A 19,487-nucleotide genomic window follows, 5' to 3' on the forward strand; every position below is an offset into this window, starting at 1 on the left:
AACGAAAAAGCTAATAATATTATAATAGGAGTAATATATAGGCCACCAAATTTAGACAGAATGGAAGCAAAGCATCTATGGGATGAAATATCTAGAGCATCTAGATCTAACAGTATTTATGTCATGGGTGACTTTAATTTTAGCGGAATAAACTGGTTGAACAAAACAGGGAATAGTGAAGCAGAAGATTTTCTAGAATTAATTGACGATTGCTTTCTTACGCAACACATTAAGGAACCAACACGGGAAAATAATATTTTAGATTTAGTGTTAACTAACAGGGAAACGCAAATTAATGACATCGAAATAGGGAGTGAGCTAGGGAGCAGTGATCACAAAGAAATCAGATTTAGCATAGAATGGAATAGACCAGTAGGAGAAAATTCTGTTAAAGTGCCAGATTTTCGAAAAGCTGATTTTAATAGCCTAAGAAATTTTTTGGGTCAAATTGATTGGAAAGGCTTGGGTATGGGGTGTGGGCCGGTCTTGGAGCGAGACATGAACCCAGCGATAGGTGACTTAAATGGGGATTTCGATGTGGATTCAATATATAACTTATTTAAGAATATTCTAAACAAAGCACAGGAACGTAGTATACCATACAAATTGAATAGATCGTATACTAATGACCCAAAGTGGATAACAAAGAATTTGAAGAACCTTATAGGTAAAAAGAGAGCTTGGTACAAAAGGATTAAAAATGGGGAGGTCACTTTAGAACAGGAATTCGTACAACTGGTTAGAAATGTTAAAAAAGAGATAAGGAAAGCAAAAAGAAACTATGAAGTTCGCATAGCAGGGCAAGCAAAGACAAATCCTAAAGGGTTTTTTCAGTTATATCGTACTAAGACTAGGGAAAGGATAGGTCCATTAAAAACTGAGACAGGTCAAATAACAGATAGTGATGAAGAGATGAGTAGTATTTTTAATAAATATTTTGTATCTGTATTTACTAAAGAGGAACTTAACAATATGCCTTCAGCCGAACAAGTCTATGTGGGTGGGGACGAGGACAGGTTGACGAGTTTAGCAGTTACCAGGGAGGATGTTCTTAAACAAATAGTAAAACTCAAACCAAACAAATCCCCAGGGCCGGATGAAGTGTTTGCTAGGGTGCTTAAAGAATGCAAAGAGGAGCTTTGTGACCCACTGTCAACCATATTTAATAAATCAATAGAGTCAGGCAGAGTGCCAGAGTTTTGGAAAGTTGCTAATGTGATACCAGTTTTTAAGAAAGGAGATAGATCACTTGCGTCTAACTATCGACCAATTAGCCTAACGTCTATTGTGGGAAAGTTACTCGAATCTATAATAGCAAATAAAATTCGTCTTCATCTTGAAAAACATAAATTAATAATTGAGTCGCAACATGGTTTTATAAATGGCCGTTCATGTTTAACAAATTTGTTATCTTTTTATTCTAGCATTGTTGAGGCAGTTGATAGTGGTAAGGATTGCGATGTTGTATACCTTGACTTTAGCAAAGCTTTTGATACAGTGCCACATGAAAGACTGATTAAAAAAATAGAGTCTCATGGTATTGGGGGTGCTATATTAAGCTGGATTAGGGCATGGCTATACCAAAGGAAACAGAGAGTTAGTATAAATGGAATCAAGTCAGAGTGGGAAAATGTTGTAAGTGGAGTGCCTCAAGGCTCTGTCCTGGGACCTCTGTTGTTTATAATATATATAAATGATTTAGATTCAGGTTTGAGTAGCAACATTTGCAAATTTGCCGATGATACGAAAATCGGTAGGGAAATTAATTCGGAGGAGGACTCACTATCACTTCAAGTTGATCTAGATAGGGTTTTGAAATGGTCAAAGGATTGGCAGATGCAGTTTAATGCTGATAAATGTAAAGTTCTGAGGTTAGGTAATGATGATAGAGTTACAAGATACGAGCTAGATGGTGTTGTGATTGCGAAGTCGGATTGCGAAAGGGATCTGGGAGTTATGATTAGTAAGAATTTAAAACAAAAGGATCAATGCATAAATGTTCGTAATAAGGCAAATCGGACACTTGGATTTATTAATCGCAGCGTTAATAACAAGACACCTGGTGTGGTTCTCAAGCTATATCTTGCTCTAGTTAGGCCCCATTTAGATTATGCAGTTCAGTTTTGGACGCCATATTATAGAATGGATATAAATTCACTTGAACGTGTCCAGCGTAGGATGACTAAGTTAATTCCCCAAATTAGAAATCTTTCATATGAAGAAAGATTAACAAAGCTTAAGTTGCATTCACTGGAAAGGCGAAGAGTTAGGGGCGACATGATAGAGGTTTACAAGTGGGTGAATGGACATAACAAGGGGGATATTAATAGGGTATTAAAAGTATCAACACAGGACAGAACACGAAACAATGGGTATAAATTGGATAAGTTTAGATTTAGGAAAGACTTGGGTAAATACTGGTTCAGTAACAGGGTTGTAGATTTGTGGAACCAATTGCCGCGTAACGTGGTGGAGGTGGGGTCCCTCGATTGTTTCAAGCGCGGGTTGGACAAGTATATGAGTGGGATTGGGTGGTTATAGAATAGGAGCTGCCTCGTATGGGCCAATAGGCCTTCTGCAGTTACCTTTGTTCTTATGTTCTTATGTTCTTAATGCTGATAAATGTAAAGTTTTGAGGTTAGGTAATGATGATAGAGTTACAAGATACGAGCTAGATGGTGTTGTGATAGCGAAGTCGGATTGCGAAAGGGATCTGGGAGTTATGATTAGTAAGAATTTAAAACAAAAGGATCAATGCATAAATGTTCGTAATAAGGCAAATCGGACACTTGGATTTATTAATCGCAGCGTTAGTAACAAGACACCTGGTGTGGTTCTCAAGCTATATCTTGCTCTAGTTAGGCCCCATTTAGATTATGCAGTTCAGTTTTGGTCGCCATATTATAGAATGGATATAAATTCACTTGAACGTGTCCAGCGTAGGATGACTAAGTTAATTCCCCAAATTAGAAATCTTTCATATGAAGAAAGATTAACAAAGCTTAAGTTGCATTCACTGGAAAGGCGAAGAGTTAGGGGTGACATGATAGAGGTTTACAAGTGGATGAATGGACATAACAGGGGGGATATTAATAGGGTATTAAAAGTATCAACACAGGACAGAACACGAAACAATGGGTATAAATTGGATAAGTTTAGATTTAGGAAAGACTTGGGTAAATACTGGTTCAGTAACAGGGTTGTTGATTTGTGGAACCAATTGCCGCGTAACATTGTGGAGGTGGGGTCCCTCGATTGTTTCAAGCACGGGTTGGACAAGTATATGAGTGGGATTGGGTGGTTATAGAATAGGAGCTGCCTCGTATGGGCCAATAAGCCTTCTGCAGTTACCTTTGTTCTTATGTTCTTATATCTTGCTCTAGTTAGGCCCCATTTAGATTATGCAGTTCAGTTTTGGTCGCCATATTATAGAATGGATATAAATTCACTTGAACGTGTCCAGCGTAGGATGACTAAGTTAATTCCCCAAATTAGAAATCTTTCATATGAAGAAAGATTAACAAAGCTTAAGTTGCATTCACTGGAAAGGCGAAGAGTTAGGGGTGACATGATAGAGGTTTACAAGTGGATGAATGGACATAACCGGGGGGATATTAATAGGGTATTAAAAGTATCAACACAGGACAGAACACGAAACAATGGGTATAAATTGGATAAGTTTAGATTTGGGTAAATACTGGTTCAGTAACAGGGTTGTTGATTTGTGGAACCAATTGCCGCGTAACATTGTGGAGGTGGGGTCCCTCGATTGTTTCAAGCACGGGTTGGACAAGTATATGAGTGGGATTGGGTGGTTATAGAATAGGAGCTGCCTCGTATGGGCCAATAGGCCTTCTGCAGTTACCTTTGTTCTTATGTTCTTATGTTAACGGCCATTTATAAAACCATGTTGCGACTCAATTATTAATTTATGTTTTACAAGATGAAGACGAATTTTATTTGCTATTATAGATTCGAGTAACTTTCCCACAATAGACGTTAGGCTAATTGGTCGATAGTTAGACGCAAGTGATCTATCTCCTTTCTTAAAAACTGGTATCACATTAGCAACTTTCCAAAACTCTGGCACTCTGCCTGTCTCTATTGATTTATTAAATATGGTTGACAGTGGGTCACAAAGCTCCTCTTTGCATTCTTTAAGCACCCTGGCAAACACTTCATCCGGCCCTGGGGATTTGTTTGGTTTGAGTTTTACTATTTGTTTAAGAACATCCTCCCTGGAAACTGCTAAACTCGTCAACCTGTCCTCGTCCCCACCCACATAGACTTGTTCGGCTGAAGGCATATTGTTAAGTTCCTCTTTAGTAAATACAGATACAAAATATTTATTAAAAATACTACTCATCTCTTCATCATTATCTGTTATTTGACCTGTCTCAGTTTTTAATGGACCTATCCTTTCCCTAGTCTTAGTACGATATAACTGAAAAAACCCTTTAGGATTTGTCTTTGCTTGCCTTGCTATGCGAACTTCATAGTTTCTTTTTGCTTTCCGTATCTCTTTTTTAACATTTCTAACCAGTTGTATGAATTCCTGTTCTAAAGTGACCTCCCCATTTTTAATCCTTTTGTACCAAGCTCTCTTTTTACCTATAAGGTTCTTCAAATTCTTTGTTATCCACTTTGGGTCATTAGTATTTGATCTATTCAATTTGTATGGTATACTACGTTCCTGTGCTTTGTTTAGAATATTCTTAAATAAGTTATATATTGAATCCACATCGAAATCCCCATTTACGTCACCTATCGCTGGGTTCATGTCTCGCTCCAAGACCGGCCCACACCCCATACCCAAGACTTTCCAATCAATTTGACCCAAAAAATTTCTTAGGCTATTAAAATCAGCTTTTCGAAAATCTGGCACTTTAACAGAATTTTCTCCTACTGGTCTATTCCATTCTATGCTAAATCTGATTTCTTTGTGATCACTGTTCCCTGGCTCACTCCCTATTTCGATGTCATTAATTTGTGTTTCCCTGTTAGTTAACACTAAATCTAAAATATTATTTTCCCGTGTTGGTTCCTTAATGTGTTGCGTAAGAAAGCAATCGTCAATTAATTCTAGAAAATCTTCTGCTTCACTATTCCCTGTTTTGTTCAACCAGTTTATACTGCTAAAATTAAAGTCACCCATGACATAAATACTGTTAGATCTAGATGCTCTAGATATTTCATCCCATAGGTGCTTTGCTTCCATTCTGTCTAAATTTGGTGGCCTATATATAACTCCTATTATAATATTATTAGCTTTTTCGTTTAATTCTATCGAAATAGTTTCTGTGTGTGGCTCAGTTTTGATTCCCTCTTTGAGACTACATTTCAAATTGTCCCTAACATATATGGCTACTCCACCTCCTCGTCTAATATATCTATCTGTGTGAAATAGTTTAAATCCATTTATTTGATATTCAGCTAATAGTTCTCTATTTTCTACATTCATCCACGTTTCGGTAAGTGCAATAATATCTATTTTTTCTGTGCAGACAAGAGCATTTAATTCGTTAATTTTATTTCTTAGACTTCTACTGTTAGTGTAATATACCCTAAGTGAATTGTTATTTTGAGGCCCGTCTCTTTCCCTGATCATTTTGCCGATTCCTTTCTCCCACAAACACATACTTTTATTACCTACTTCCTCCAAATCAATTCCCATACCTCTAACTACTAACAGTTTAAACCCAAACACCTCTAACCACTTCTTCCAACGAGTTCGTAACAGCAACAACCCCAGCTCTCTATAGAGGCACCCCATCACGAGCATACATTTAATTTCTTCCATAGAAGTGTTCCCAGTTGTCTATGAAAGATATTGCATTTGATTTGCAATATCTTTCCAGCCGGCAATTGACACCAAGTGCCCTCGATATCCATTCATTACCCACTCCCTTTCTTGGAAGAATGCCACATATGATCGGGATTCCTCCCTTGCTCCTAACTAATTCTATGGCTGTTTTATACCTCTGAATCAGTTCCTCACTCCTAACTCGACCAACATCATTTCCTCCCACGCTAATGCAAATAATGGGATTGTTCCCATTTCCAGCCATAATATCATTCATGTTTATTTTTTTTTTATTTATTTATATATATACAAGAAGGTACTTTGGGTTTGTGAGAATACATTGGATAGTACAGTATTTACATTCTTGTAAAGCCACTAGAACGCGCAGCGTTTCGGGCAGGTCCTTAATCTAGCAGATAATTTTAAGTAGGTAATTTCAATCAGAATTGATAAATGAAAGATACATTACAAGAGAAAAATGAGATGAGAGAGATAAGTAAGTATATTAAAGCACATTGTTATATTGTCACCAGGTCCTTCATGTTGTTTATAATATCACCAATGCCAGCTCCGGGATAGCAAACCCTTAACCTGTTCCCCCTATCTCTAGCACAAAACGTTCTATCCAAATACCTTATCTGGGAATCTCCCACAACTAAGGTTTGCTTAGGTACTTCCTTTACTCTCTGAGGGGGCCTGCGCTTCCTTGCTCTTCGTTGCTTTCCCTTTTGCGCGATCCACAGTCTCACCACAGCACTCGTCCTCCAAAACGTCAAATGAATTAGAAGTTGCTATGGCGTTTGAAGGCGGCTTTATCAAAGTCTTCTTAAGGCCCCTGTCTTTCACAACTCTCCAAGACGAGGTCCCTTTACTACTGGTCTCCTCCTTCGTTACTTCTCGTTGTTCTTTCAGCTGACGCACCTCCTCCCGCAGAGAGTCCAACTCTGTCCTCAGGGCTCCCACTAGAGTCACCAGATCCTTCACTACAACTTCCATATTGCTATGATAATATAACACATATAATATACAGATATAAAATATTTGTTAAAAATACTGCTCATCTTGTCATTATCCGTTATTTGACCTGTCTCAGTTTTTAATGGACCTATCCTTTCCCTAGTCTTAGTTCGATATAACTGAAAAAACCCTTTAGGATTTGTCTTTGCTTGCTCTGCTATGCGAACTTCATAGTTTATTTTTGCTTTCCTAATCTCTTTTTTAACATTTCTAACCAGTTGTATGAATTCCTGTTCTAAACTGACTTCCCATTCTTAATCCTTTTGTACCAAGCTCTCTTTTTACCTATAAGGTTCTTCAAATTATTTGTTATCCACTTTGGGTCATTAGTATTCGATCTATTCAATTTGTATAGTATACAATGTTCCTGTGCTTTGTTTAGAATATTCTTAAATAAGTTATATATTAAATCCACATCGAAATCCCCTTTTACGTCACCTATCGCAGGGTTCATGTTAGTGGAGTGCCTCAAGGCTCTGTCCTGGGACCTCTGTTGTTTATAATATATATAAATGATTTAGATTCAGGTTTGAGTTGCAACATCTGCAAATTTGCAGATGATACGAAGATCGGTGGGGAATTGGCACGAAAGAAGACTCACTATCATAAGAACATAAGAACATAAGAACAAAGGTAACTGCAGAAGGCCTATTGGCCCATTCGAGGCAGCTCCTATTCTATAACCACCCAATCCCACTCATATACTTGTCCAACCCGTGCTTGAAACAATCGAGGGACCCCACCTCCACAATGTTACGCGGCAATTGGTTCCACAAATCAACAACCCTGTTACTGAACCAGTATTTACCCAAGTCTTTCCTAAATCTAAACTTATCCAATTTATATCCATTGTTTCGTGTTCTGTCCTGTGTTGATACTTTTAATACCCTATTAATATCCCCCCGGTTATGTCCATTCATCCACTTGTAAACCTCTATCATGTCACCCCTAACTCTTCGCCTTTCCAGTGAATGCAACTTAAGCTTTGTTAATCTTTCTTCATATGAAAGATTTCTAATTTGGGGAATTAACTTAGTCATCCTACGCTGGACACGTTCAAGTGAATTTATATCCATTCTATAATATGGCGACCAAAACTGAACTGCATAATCTAAATGGGGCCTAACTAGAGCAAGATATAGCTTGAGAACCACACCAGGTGTCTTGTTACTAACGCTGCGATTAATAAATCCAAGTGTCCGATTTGCCTTATTACGAACATTTATGCATTGATCCTTTTGTTTTAAATTCTTACTAATCATAACTCCCAGATCCCTTTCGCAATCCGACTTCGCAATCACAACACCATCTAGCTCGTATCTTGTAACTCTATCATCATTACCTAACCTCAGAACTTTACATTTATCAGCATTAAACTGCATCTGCCAATCGTTTGACCATTTCAAAACCCTATCTAGATCAACTTGAAGTGATAGTGAGTCCTCCTCCGAATTAATTTCCCTACCGATTTTCGTATCATCGGCAAATTTGCAAATGTTGCTACTCAAACCTGAATCTAAATCATTTATATATATTATAAACAACAGAGGTCCCAGGACAGAGCCTTGAGGCACTCCACTTACAACATTTTCCCACTCTGACTTGATTCTATTTATACTAACTCTCTGTTTCCTTTGGTATAGCCATGCCCTAATCCAGCTTAATATAGCACCCCCAATACCATGAGACTCTATTTTTTTAATCAGTCTTTCATGTGGCACTGTATCAAAAGCTTTGCTAAAGTCAAGGTATACAACATCGCAATCCTTACCACTATCAACTGCCTCAACAATGCTAGAATAAAAAGATAACAAATTTGTTAAACATGAACGGCCATTTATAATCACTTCACTTCAAGTTGATCTAGATAGGGTTTTGAAATGGTCAAGGGATTGGCAGATGCAGTTTAATGCTAATAAATGCAAAGTTCTGAGGCTAGGTAGTGATGATTTGCAGAGTTACAAGATACGAGCTTGATGGTGTTGAGATTGTGAAGTCGGATTGCGAAAGGGATCTGGGAGTTATGATTAGTAAGAATTTAAAACAAAAGGATCAATGCATGAATGTTCGTAATAAGGCAAATAGGACACTGGGATTTATTAATCGATGCGTTAGTAACAAGACACCTGGTGTGGTTCCTCAGCTATATCTTGCTCTGGTTAGGCCCCATTTAGATTATGCAATTCAGTTTTGGTCGCCGTACTATAGAATGGATATAAATTCACTTGAACGTGTCCAGCGTAGGATACCTTAAGGTTACCTTGAGGTGCTTCCGGGGCTTAACGTCCCCCGCGGCCCGGTCGTCGACCAGGCCTCCTGGTTGCCAACCTGATCAACCAGGCTGTTGGACGCGGCTGCTCGCAGACTTACGTATGAGTCACAGCCTGGTTGATCAGGTATCCTTTGGAGGTGCTTATCCAGTTCTCTCTTGAACACTGTGAGGGGTCGGCCAGTCATGCCCCTTATGTGTAGTGATGTAGGATCTTCTTGAGGTTATCTTGAGATGATTTCGGGGCTTTTTAGTGTTCCCGCGGCCCGGTCCTCGACCAGGCCTCAACCCCTAGGAAGCAACCCGTGATAGCTGACTAACACCCAGGTACCTATTTTACTGCTAGGTAACAGGGGCATAGGGTGAAAGAAACTCTGCACATTGTTTCTCGCCGTTGTTGTTGAGAGAGAGGTTTTGAGAGGAGAGTTGTAGTTAAGAGAGGTTTTAGCATGTTTCTTTGAGGGTTTGGTTTGTATGTTCCCAGATTATCCACTTGTTAATCCCATGCTCACCTTAGGTGGAAGATGACATGAAAATTCAATGGGTATGGAGCTAAGTATACTTATGCTTTCTGTAGTGTCCTTTATTCTTATCTTATTATTATTTCAAGTTGTTAGTGATGTTTGTATATTCGTGTTGAATACTACATATATGTAGTAATAAAATTACTGTTTTTGTGCTTCAAAAATCAACTTAGCATTTTTCTAACAATATAACAACTTTGTACCAACCAATTTCCATTTATTGTATCTGGAATTATTTTTGACATGTCAGAAAATACAATCTTAAATCTAATAATGCAAAAAAATTTGCATAAAATAAAAATTAGCTTACAAACAACTTTCTCAAATTTATTATCACATTACCTGAGGATGACAATGATGCCATCAAAAACATTGAAACCATTGCTTATGTAACCAAAGGGTCCCTCGGCAATAATCTTTAGCAACATTTCGACGGCAAACACGGCTGAGAAGACGAAGTTGCTCAGTTCCACAATAATTGTCAACATCATTGGCTGGTTATGGTACTCGATGCCCATGCTGAGGGTGTTGATGAGGAAAGCAATAAGAATGCCCCGTGGAAAGTATCGGTGATCCACCAGCTTCTTCATACGAAGAAGCTGGTGGATCCGTGTGGATATACACACGAATTTGTGAACAAAATCTGTGGGCTAAAGAAGGCTGTTTTGTCCCCTCATCCTTCCAATCTTCATCACTCCAGTCAGACTTTGAGTCACAGGAATCAGACTCTGAATAGTAATTTGTGAAACCTGCAGGGGCTTGATCAGCAGAAAAGAATAAAGTTGGTGCTGAAAAGTGTTTGACTCCTTTGGCCAATGAAGAATAAAGTGTGTGGACGGAACGGGAGTCAATGCCCAAGTGTGTGGGCAAAGCAGCAGAAAGAGGACCACTAAGTGCCAGTAGTTCTCCACAAGTGAGAGAACCTTTTCCCCCTGAACCATTATTTGAGGGTGTTCGCGAGACAGAACGCAAGGAAGATTTATTCCTGTTAAGGGGTAGGAGGGCTGGGGGTAGTAGAGCAGGGGGCATAAGAGAAGGTGGTCCTGGTGTGTGAGGTGATGGGGTAAGGGCTCACGGAAATATGATGGATCTAGAGGTTCATCGTCAGTTTGCGTAGTCTTCTCACTGTGACAGACATTTTTTGTTGCTGTCTCCCCAGCATGACCATGGAGAAGCACTACATCACTGAACATGACAGAGCTGCGTCGATGCTGTTGTGGGGTACAGGTGCCCTGACCACCTGGTGATGGTGGCAAGAGCTCATTGCTGCCATCCCCACTTGTACCGCTTGAGATTTTGAGGAGAACAGGACGATGTGTGGAGGCTTGAGGATCTATGTCAGAAAATTCTGGGCTAATGCAGGGAGCATTATTGTTTCTCGAGTCGTCTGGAACTTCGTGTACTTCTGGAGGTGACAAAAGCTGTGGAGATGTTGAGCTTATGTTATTCATCACAGTTAAGGCTCCACCAGGTCCAATGCCACCAACAGTAGGAGCCATGGCTACTACAGTGCTTGGCACTCCAGATGCTCCACCTTCCTGACTGATAATGGCACTCTGTGCTGCCTCATATTGTCGACGACGACGCTGCTTCTTGAGGCTCAGCTGATGAGGATGATCAGACTTGTTTCTCCGGCGAAACTGTTTGTACCGAATGTAAAATTTTCTCTTTCCTCGTCTCCATAAGTGAGCAATATATTTTATAATTTCTGCATAGCATGAATTTGGTTCCGAAGTGGAACCAGATGCAAGTGTACTAGTTGACTGAAACCTGGCACGCTCCATTTTCATTCGCTCCATTTCTCGCTTCTTAGTCTCTGAAAACTGAGTAGCAATAACAACCAGGCACAAGTTGATCATGAAGAATGACCCAATCACAATTAGTAGCACAAAATATATCCAGTCCCAAAAGGGGTGAGCATCCCCTTGCGTATGGTATGCTCACCCCAAAAGGGGTGAGCATACCATACAAATTGAATAGATCGAATACTAATGACCCAAAGTGGATAACAAAGAATTTGAAGAACCTTATAGGTAAAAAGAGAGCTTGGTACAAAAGGATTAAAATGGGGAGGTCACTTTAGAACAGGAATTCGTACAACTGGTTAGAAATGTTAAAAAAGAGATAAGGAAAGCAAAAAGAAGCTATGAAGTTCGCATAGCAGGGCAAGCAAAGACAAATCCTAAAGGTTTTTTTCAGTTATATCGTACTAAGACTAGGGAAAGGATAGGTCCATTAAAAACTGAGACAGGTCAAATAACAGATAGTGATGAAGAGATGAGTAGTATTTTTAATAAATATTTAAATATTTTGTATCTGTATTTACTAAAGAGGAACTTAACAATATGCCTTCAGCCGAACAAGTCTATATAGGTGGGGACGAGGACAGGTTGACGAGTTTAGCAGTTACCAGGGTGTTCTTAAACAAATAGTAAAACTCAAACCAAACAAATCCCCAGGGCCGGATGAAGTGTTTGCCAGGGTGCTTAAAGAATGCAAAGAGGAGCTTTGTGACCCACTGGCAACCATATTTAATAAATCACTAGAGTCAGGCAGAGTGCCAGAGTTTTGGAAAGTTGCTAATGTGATACCAGTTTTTAAGAAAGGAGATAGATCACTTGCGTCTAACTATCGACCAATTAGCCTAACGTCTATTGTGGGAAAGTTACTCGAATCTATAATAGCAAATAAAATTCGTCTTCATCTTGAAAAACATAAATTAATAATTGAGTCGCAACATGGTTTTATAAATGGCCGTTCATGTTTAACAAATTTGTTATCTTTTTATTCTAGCATTGTTGAGGCAGTTGATAGTGGTAAGGATTGCGATGTTGTATACCTTGACTTTAGCAAAGCTTTTGATACAGTGCCACATGAAAGACTGATTAAAAAGATAGAGTCTCATGGTATTGCGGATGCTATATTAAGCTGGATTAGGGCATGGCTATACCAAAGGAAACAGAGAGTTAGTATAAATGGAGTCAAGTCAGAGTGGGAAAATGTTGTAAGCGGGGTGCCTCAGGGCTCTGTCCTGGGACCTCTGTTGTTTATAATATATATAAATGATTTAGATTCAGGTTTGAGTAGCAACATTTGCAAATTTGCCGATGATACAAAAATCGGTAGGGAAATTAATTCGGAGGAGGACTCACAATCACTTCAAGTTGATCTAGATAGGGTTTTGAAATGGTCGAAGGATTGGCAGATGCAGTTTAATGCTGATAAATGTAAAGTTCTGAGGTTTGGTAATGATGATAGGGTTACAAGATACGAGCTAGATGGTGTTGAGATTGCGAAGTCGAATTGCGAAAGGGATCTGGGAGTTATGATTAGTAAGAATTTAAAACAAAAGGATCACTGCATAAATGTTCGTAATAAGGCAAATCGGACACTTGGATTTATTAATCGCAGCGTTAGTAACAAGACACCTGGTGTGGTTCTCAAGCTATATCTTGCTCTAGTTAGGCCCCATTTAGATTATGCAGTTCAGTTTTGGTAGCCATATTATAGAATGGATATAAATTCACTTGAACGTGTCCAGCGTAGGCAACCCGTTCTCACACAAGACAGCACATATATGACTTAATGCTTAAAGTCAATATGTTGAATATGACTTAGTAAATATGTGATATATTCCCAGTTACTTTTTTTCCAAAACCCAAACTCTTCCTCACGTACCAATTTACGATTCACAGTACCCGTCCGTCAACCTAGATAGCAGAATAGTCGTGATTGGTTCAATTATAAGGAAAATTGTAGTTTTCAGATCCCACATGGGTTGTAAAATTTACCTACTATTGTCCATGCTCTTAGAATATTACAGATCAGCTACTTCCTATTGAAGGCTCGTAGTTTTGTTTTGAGAAATAAGTTCGTTCTCACACAAGACAGTACATATATGACTTAATGCTTAAAGTCAATATGTTGAATATGACTTAGTAAATGTGTGATATATTCCCAGTTACTTTTTTTCCAAAACCCAAACTCTTCCTCACGTACCAATTTACGTTTCACAGTACCCGTCCGTCAACCTAGATAGCAGAATAGTCGTGATTGGTTCAATTATAAGGAAAATTGTAGTTTTCAGATCCCACATGGGTTGTAAAATTTACCTACTATTGTCCATGCTCTTAGAATATTACAGATCAGCTACTTCCTATTGAAGGCTCGTAGTTTTGTTTTGAGAAATATTAGTTGTTCTTAGTAAATTATAATAAGCACTAAAAATTATTACATAGAATAACAGTCCTTCGTCAATCAATATTATATACCATAGTTTGTGCTTTACAAATCTTTAAAGGATGTTTTGTAGGAACGCTAACAGAAAACGATGTTACGTTGCAAAGTCTATGGGGTAAACTACTGCAAACAGGATATTATTGTGTCTACTATACCAACTATAGCTAGGATGGGTATATTGTCCACTACCACCTGTTAGGTGGGTAAGGGGTCCAATACCACCCACAGGATGGGTATGAGGGTCACATCCACCCACAGGATGAGTATGGGGACCTCATCCACCCACAGGAAGGGAATGGGGTCCAATACCACCCACAGGATGAGTATGGCGTCCACTACAACCCACAGGATGGGTATGGGGCTCCAACCACCCATAGAATGAGTATGGGGCTCCAACCACCCATAGAATGGGTATGGGGTCCAATAACACCCACTGGATGTGTTTGGCGTCCATTGTCGCGCGTCGAGCTCGAAAACCGCAGCATTCATCTCAGAACCATGCCTATTTCACGCAGATTTCTTAATAAACGTAAGAGTTTTATATGTCACAAGAAAGATAGAAATATAAGCTTCATTCTAAATACCTTACCATGGGTATATTTAAATTTAAAGCGAAGATACGTGTATTTTTATAATAGCCGAGCTCCGACCCCGGACAGATCGATCGACCGAGCAACTCTTTATTTATTTATTTATTTATTTATGCATATACAAGAATGTACATTGGGAATGTGAGGATACATAATATGGTAATTACCGTCTTGTAAAGCCACTAGCACGCGCAGCGTTTCGGGCAGGTCCTTAATCTAAGAAAATTTTAAGAAGGTAAATGCTTGCAAAATTTATAGACAAAAAAATGATAACAGTTACGTGGAATGAAAAATATATGATGAGAGAAAATTGTAGGTACAGTATATTAAAGCACATAGGTAGCTAAGATTGATTGCAATGACAGCTTGAATGGTAGTTGACAAAAATTGGTAGGCACAATACAGCAGAAACAATATAAGATTGATTGCAATGACAGCTTGAATGGTAGTTGACAAAAATTGGTAGTCACAATCCAGCATATGGCTAGCACATAAAAGAAGACAGCAATGAACACAATGATAAGGTTGTGTGATACTACATAAAAATTAGGAGATTGGGTAACACTAGGTACAGAGCAAATTTAAAGCTCAGTGTAGGAAACTAAGAAGATGAAATTAGGTACTTTTTGGTTTTGCTTTTAAATAAGGCAAAAGTTTTACAGTTTTTCAATTCACTAGGGAGTGAGTTCCATAGACTAGGTCCCTTAATTTGCATAGAGTGTTAACACATATTAAGTTTGACCCTGGGGATATCAAAGAGATATTTATTTCTGGTGTGGTGATAATGGGTCCTATCCCAGCAAACATTTTCATGTTTTTAAAACATCCTAAAAACGACATTTCATTGTTTTCAGCACGTTTATAATTACGTTTAGAAAAGTTTTTTTGAGAACTTTTATATACAACCTTAGACCGTAAATAATTAACATTTCTAAAAACTTTTTTATAATCTTTTAATTACCTACATTAAAACGTTTAGGGTAAATTAGGGTATAATAATTTTTTAATTCATATCTGAAATAGAAAGGGAGAGAAAGAAAGAAGACATATCTGAGAAAGAAATGGACATCCTATATATGTATGTGTAAATTACAAATAAATAGGGTACAAAAAGATAATTAAAATATTATATTTATTTAATTAAGAATGAGTAATACAACAAAATATATGTAATAGCTCTAAATATATAGACTATATCTATAACAGAATATAAAAGTAAAAATTTAAAAATCTATAAAAATCTATATATGCAATATGTGAACACAATAGATTTTGTGATCAAGCAGCCTGTGATTCATGTCATGCTGAGATCAGTCTGACGTTACAAGCAGTTATTGTTACTTAAAACTAAAACAAGTAAAATTTTCCGAGTATACATATAACACTATAGTTTTTCTATGACTAATAATAAAAATCTATTAATCAAAAGTTTAGGACTAATTAACTAAAAATAAAAATCTACAAGTGAATGTAAACACAGTCAAGTATAATATTCATGTAGAAAGAGAAAGAAAAAGAGAGAGAGAAGGAAAGAAAGAGAAAGAAAGAAAGGGAGAAAGAGAGAGAGAAAGAAAAGAAAAAACAGTCATGTATAATATTCATATTAGCACCATGCAATAGAACTTAGATTAAGTAAAAATCTCAGACATTTTTAAATCAAATGAAATATGAGAGCCAGAGAGAGACCCAGAGCCAGAGAGAGAGCGCCACAGAGCCAGAGAAATAGAGCCAGAGAGAGAGAGAGCGTGAGCCAGAGCCAGAGAGAGAGAGAGTCAGAGCCAGAGAGAGAGAGAGCCAGAGAGAGAGAGAGAGAGAGAGAGAGAGCCAGAGAGAGAGAGCCAGAGAGCGAGAGAGAGAGAGCCAGAGCCAGGAGAGAGAGAGCCAGAGAGAGAGAGAGAGAGCCATAGCCAGAGAGAGAGAGCCATAGCCAGAGAGAGAGAGAGAGCCAGAGAGAGAGAGAGAGAGCCAGAGAGCAAGAGAGCCAGAGAGAGAGAGCGAGAGAGAGAGAGAGAGCGAGAGAGAGAGAGAGAGCGAGAGAGAGAGAGAGAGAGAGAGAGAGAGAGAGAGAGAGAGAGAGCGAGAGAGAGAGAGAGAGAGAGAGAGAGAGAGAGAGAGAGAGAGAGAGAGAGAGAGAGAGAGAGAGAGAGCCAGAGAGAGAGAGAGAGAGAGCCAGAGAGAGAGAGCAAGAGAGCCAGAGAGAGAGCGAGAGAAAGAAAGAGAAAGAAAGAGAGAGAGAGAGAGAGAGAGAGAGAGAGAGAGAGAGAGAGAGAGAGAGACAGACAGACAGACAGAGACAGACAGACAGAGACAGAAAGACACACACAACAAAAGAGGAGACAGAACAAAATTAAGGCAAGGAGAGAGAAGACAGAACAGAAACAACAGAGAGAGGAGAGAAATGAGAAATCATTGAAGAGAAGGGGAAGAGAAACACAAGATAAGAAAAAGATACAAGAAAAATATACAAGATAAAAATGACATAAATGAATACCACAAATGTAAAAAGTAAAGGAAGAGAGAAGCTAGAAGAGACAGGAGACGAGAGGTGTTAGAAGAGAGGAGGAAAGGAGAGATTAAAAGACAAGAAAAACAGGAGAGAAACGTAAAAGAAATAAAAAAAAGGGACATTTGTGAGGAGAGAAAATAAAGAGACCAGAGAAGACCATATATCAAGAGTGTGAGGATAAAGACATATATTTTCTTAGTAGACATCCTCTGGCTCTTGTTGCCCCTCTTGTATACGAATTGTACTTGCAAGTTTTCCCTGAAAAGATATTTACAAAATTAATATTTAATTATTTATTTATATAAATTACACACACACAAACTTATATATATATATATATATATATATATATATATATATATATATATATATATATATATATATATATATATATATATATATATATACATATATATATATATATATATATATATATATATATATATATATATATATATATATATATATATATATATATATATATATATATATATATATATATATATATTAGTATATTTTGGTAGCAGTCTTTCCTGTAGACATATATTATTAAATATGACCGAAAAAGTAAGATTAATAATTCTAACACGAATTTTCTCAATCTTTCGTACATTACGCTTCACTGTTGGAGGTAAATCAAAAATCACTTCTCCAAAATTCATTTTTATTTCTAGTCTGACGCGACACGGGCGCGTTTCGTAAAACTTATTACATTTTCAAAGACTTCACAAATACACAACTGATTAGAACTTACGTCTCTCTGATATTATATCTACATTTGAGTGAGGTGGGAAGGATGATGTGGCATTAACACAAGACAGAACAGGGGATATTAATAGGGTATTAAAAGTATCAACACAAGACAGAACAGAAAACAATGGGTATTGAATAGAAGTGTTTGTAGAAAGCCTATTGGTCCATATTTCTTGATGCTTCTATATTGGAGCGGAGTCTTGAGGTGGGTAGAATATAGTTGTGCAATAATTGGCTGTTGATTGCTGGTGTTGACTTCTTGATGTGTAGTGCCTCGCAAACGTCAAGCCGCCTGCTATCGCTGTATCTATCGATGATTTCTGTGTTGTTTACTAGGATTTCTCTGGCGATGGTTTGGTTATGGGAAGAGATTATATGTTCCTTAATGGAGCCCTGTTGCTCATGCATCGTTAAACGCCTAGAAAGAGATGTTGTTGTCTTGCCTATATACTGGGTTTTTTGGAGCTTACAGTCCCCAAGTGGGCATTTGAAGGCATAGACGACGTTAGTCTCTTTTAAAGCGTTCTGTTTTGTGTCTGGAGAGTTTCTCATGAGTAGGCTGGCCGTTTTTCTGGTTTTATAGTAAATCGTCAGTTGTATCCTCTGATTTTTGTCTGTAGGGATAACGTTTCTATTAGCAATATCTTTCAGGACCCTTTCCTCCGTTTTATGAGCTGTGGAAAAGAAGTTCCTGTAAAATAGTCTAATAGGGGGTATAGGTGTTGTGTTAGTTGTCTCTTCAGAGGTTGCATGGCTTTTCACTTTCCTTCTTATGATGTCTTCGATGAAACCATTGGAGAAGCCGTTATTGACTAGAACCTGCCTTACCCTACAGAGTTCTTCGTCGACTTGCTTCCATTCTGAGCTGTGGCTGAGAGCACGGTCGACGTATGCGTTAACAACACTCCTCTTGTACCTGTCGGGGCAGTCGCTGTTGGCATTTAGGCACATTCCTATGTTTGTTTCCTTAGTGTAGACTGCAGTGTGGAAACCTCCGCCCTTTTCCATGACTGTTACATCTAGAAAAGGCAGCTTCCCATCCTTTTCCGTCTCGTAAGTGAAACGCAGCACGGAACTCTGCTCAAATGCCTCCTTCAGCTCCTGCAGATGTCTGACATCAGGTACCTGTGTAAAAATGTCGTCAACATACCTGCAGTATATGGCCGGTTTCAAGTTCATGTCGACTAAGACTTTTTGCTCGATGGTACCCATGTAGAAGTTTGCAAACAGGACACCTAGGGGAGAACCCATGGCGACCCCATCTACTTGCTTATACATGTGCCCATCCGGGCTCAAGAAGGGTGCCTCTTTAGTACAAGCTTGGAGTAGTTTCCTCAGAATACTTTCTGGCATGTCAAGAGGAGTACAGGCTGGATCACGATACACTCTGTCGGCTATCATTCCGATTGTCTCGTCCACAGGTACGTTGGTAAACAGCGATTCTACGTCCAACGAGGCTCTTATCCCTGTGGCCCGTGTGCCCCACAGTAAGTCCACAAATTCCTTTGGAGACTTCAGGCTGAAGGCGCAAGGAACATAAGGAGTCAGCAGGCCGTTGAGTCGCTTCGCCAGTCTGTACGTGGGTGTGGGTATCTGGCTAATGATTGGCCGAAGTGGGTTTCCAGGCTTGTGCGTCTTGACATTTCCATACGCATATCCAGGTTTATATTCCCCAATGATCTTTGGCAGGTGGAGTCCGGATTTCTTGGCGTTCACAGTTTCGATCAGTTTGTTGACCTTTGCTTTTAATTCGGCTGTAGTGTCCTTCGTTACCCTTTGGAACTTA

The 19,487-nt window shown here is 38.6% G+C and overlaps 1 pseudogene; it reads right to left on the bottom strand.

Moving 5' to 3' along the window:
• The window catches only part of LOC138372334 (voltage-dependent T-type calcium channel subunit alpha-1G-like), an 83,500-nt pseudogene that overhangs the window by 39,914 nt on the left and 24,099 nt on the right, over positions 1–19,487 (bottom strand).

This window comes from Procambarus clarkii, chromosome 38, assembly GCF_040958095.1.
Source record: "Procambarus clarkii isolate CNS0578487 chromosome 38, FALCON_Pclarkii_2.0, whole genome shotgun sequence".
Taxonomy (NCBI): Eukaryota; Metazoa; Arthropoda; class Malacostraca; order Decapoda; family Cambaridae; genus Procambarus; species Procambarus clarkii.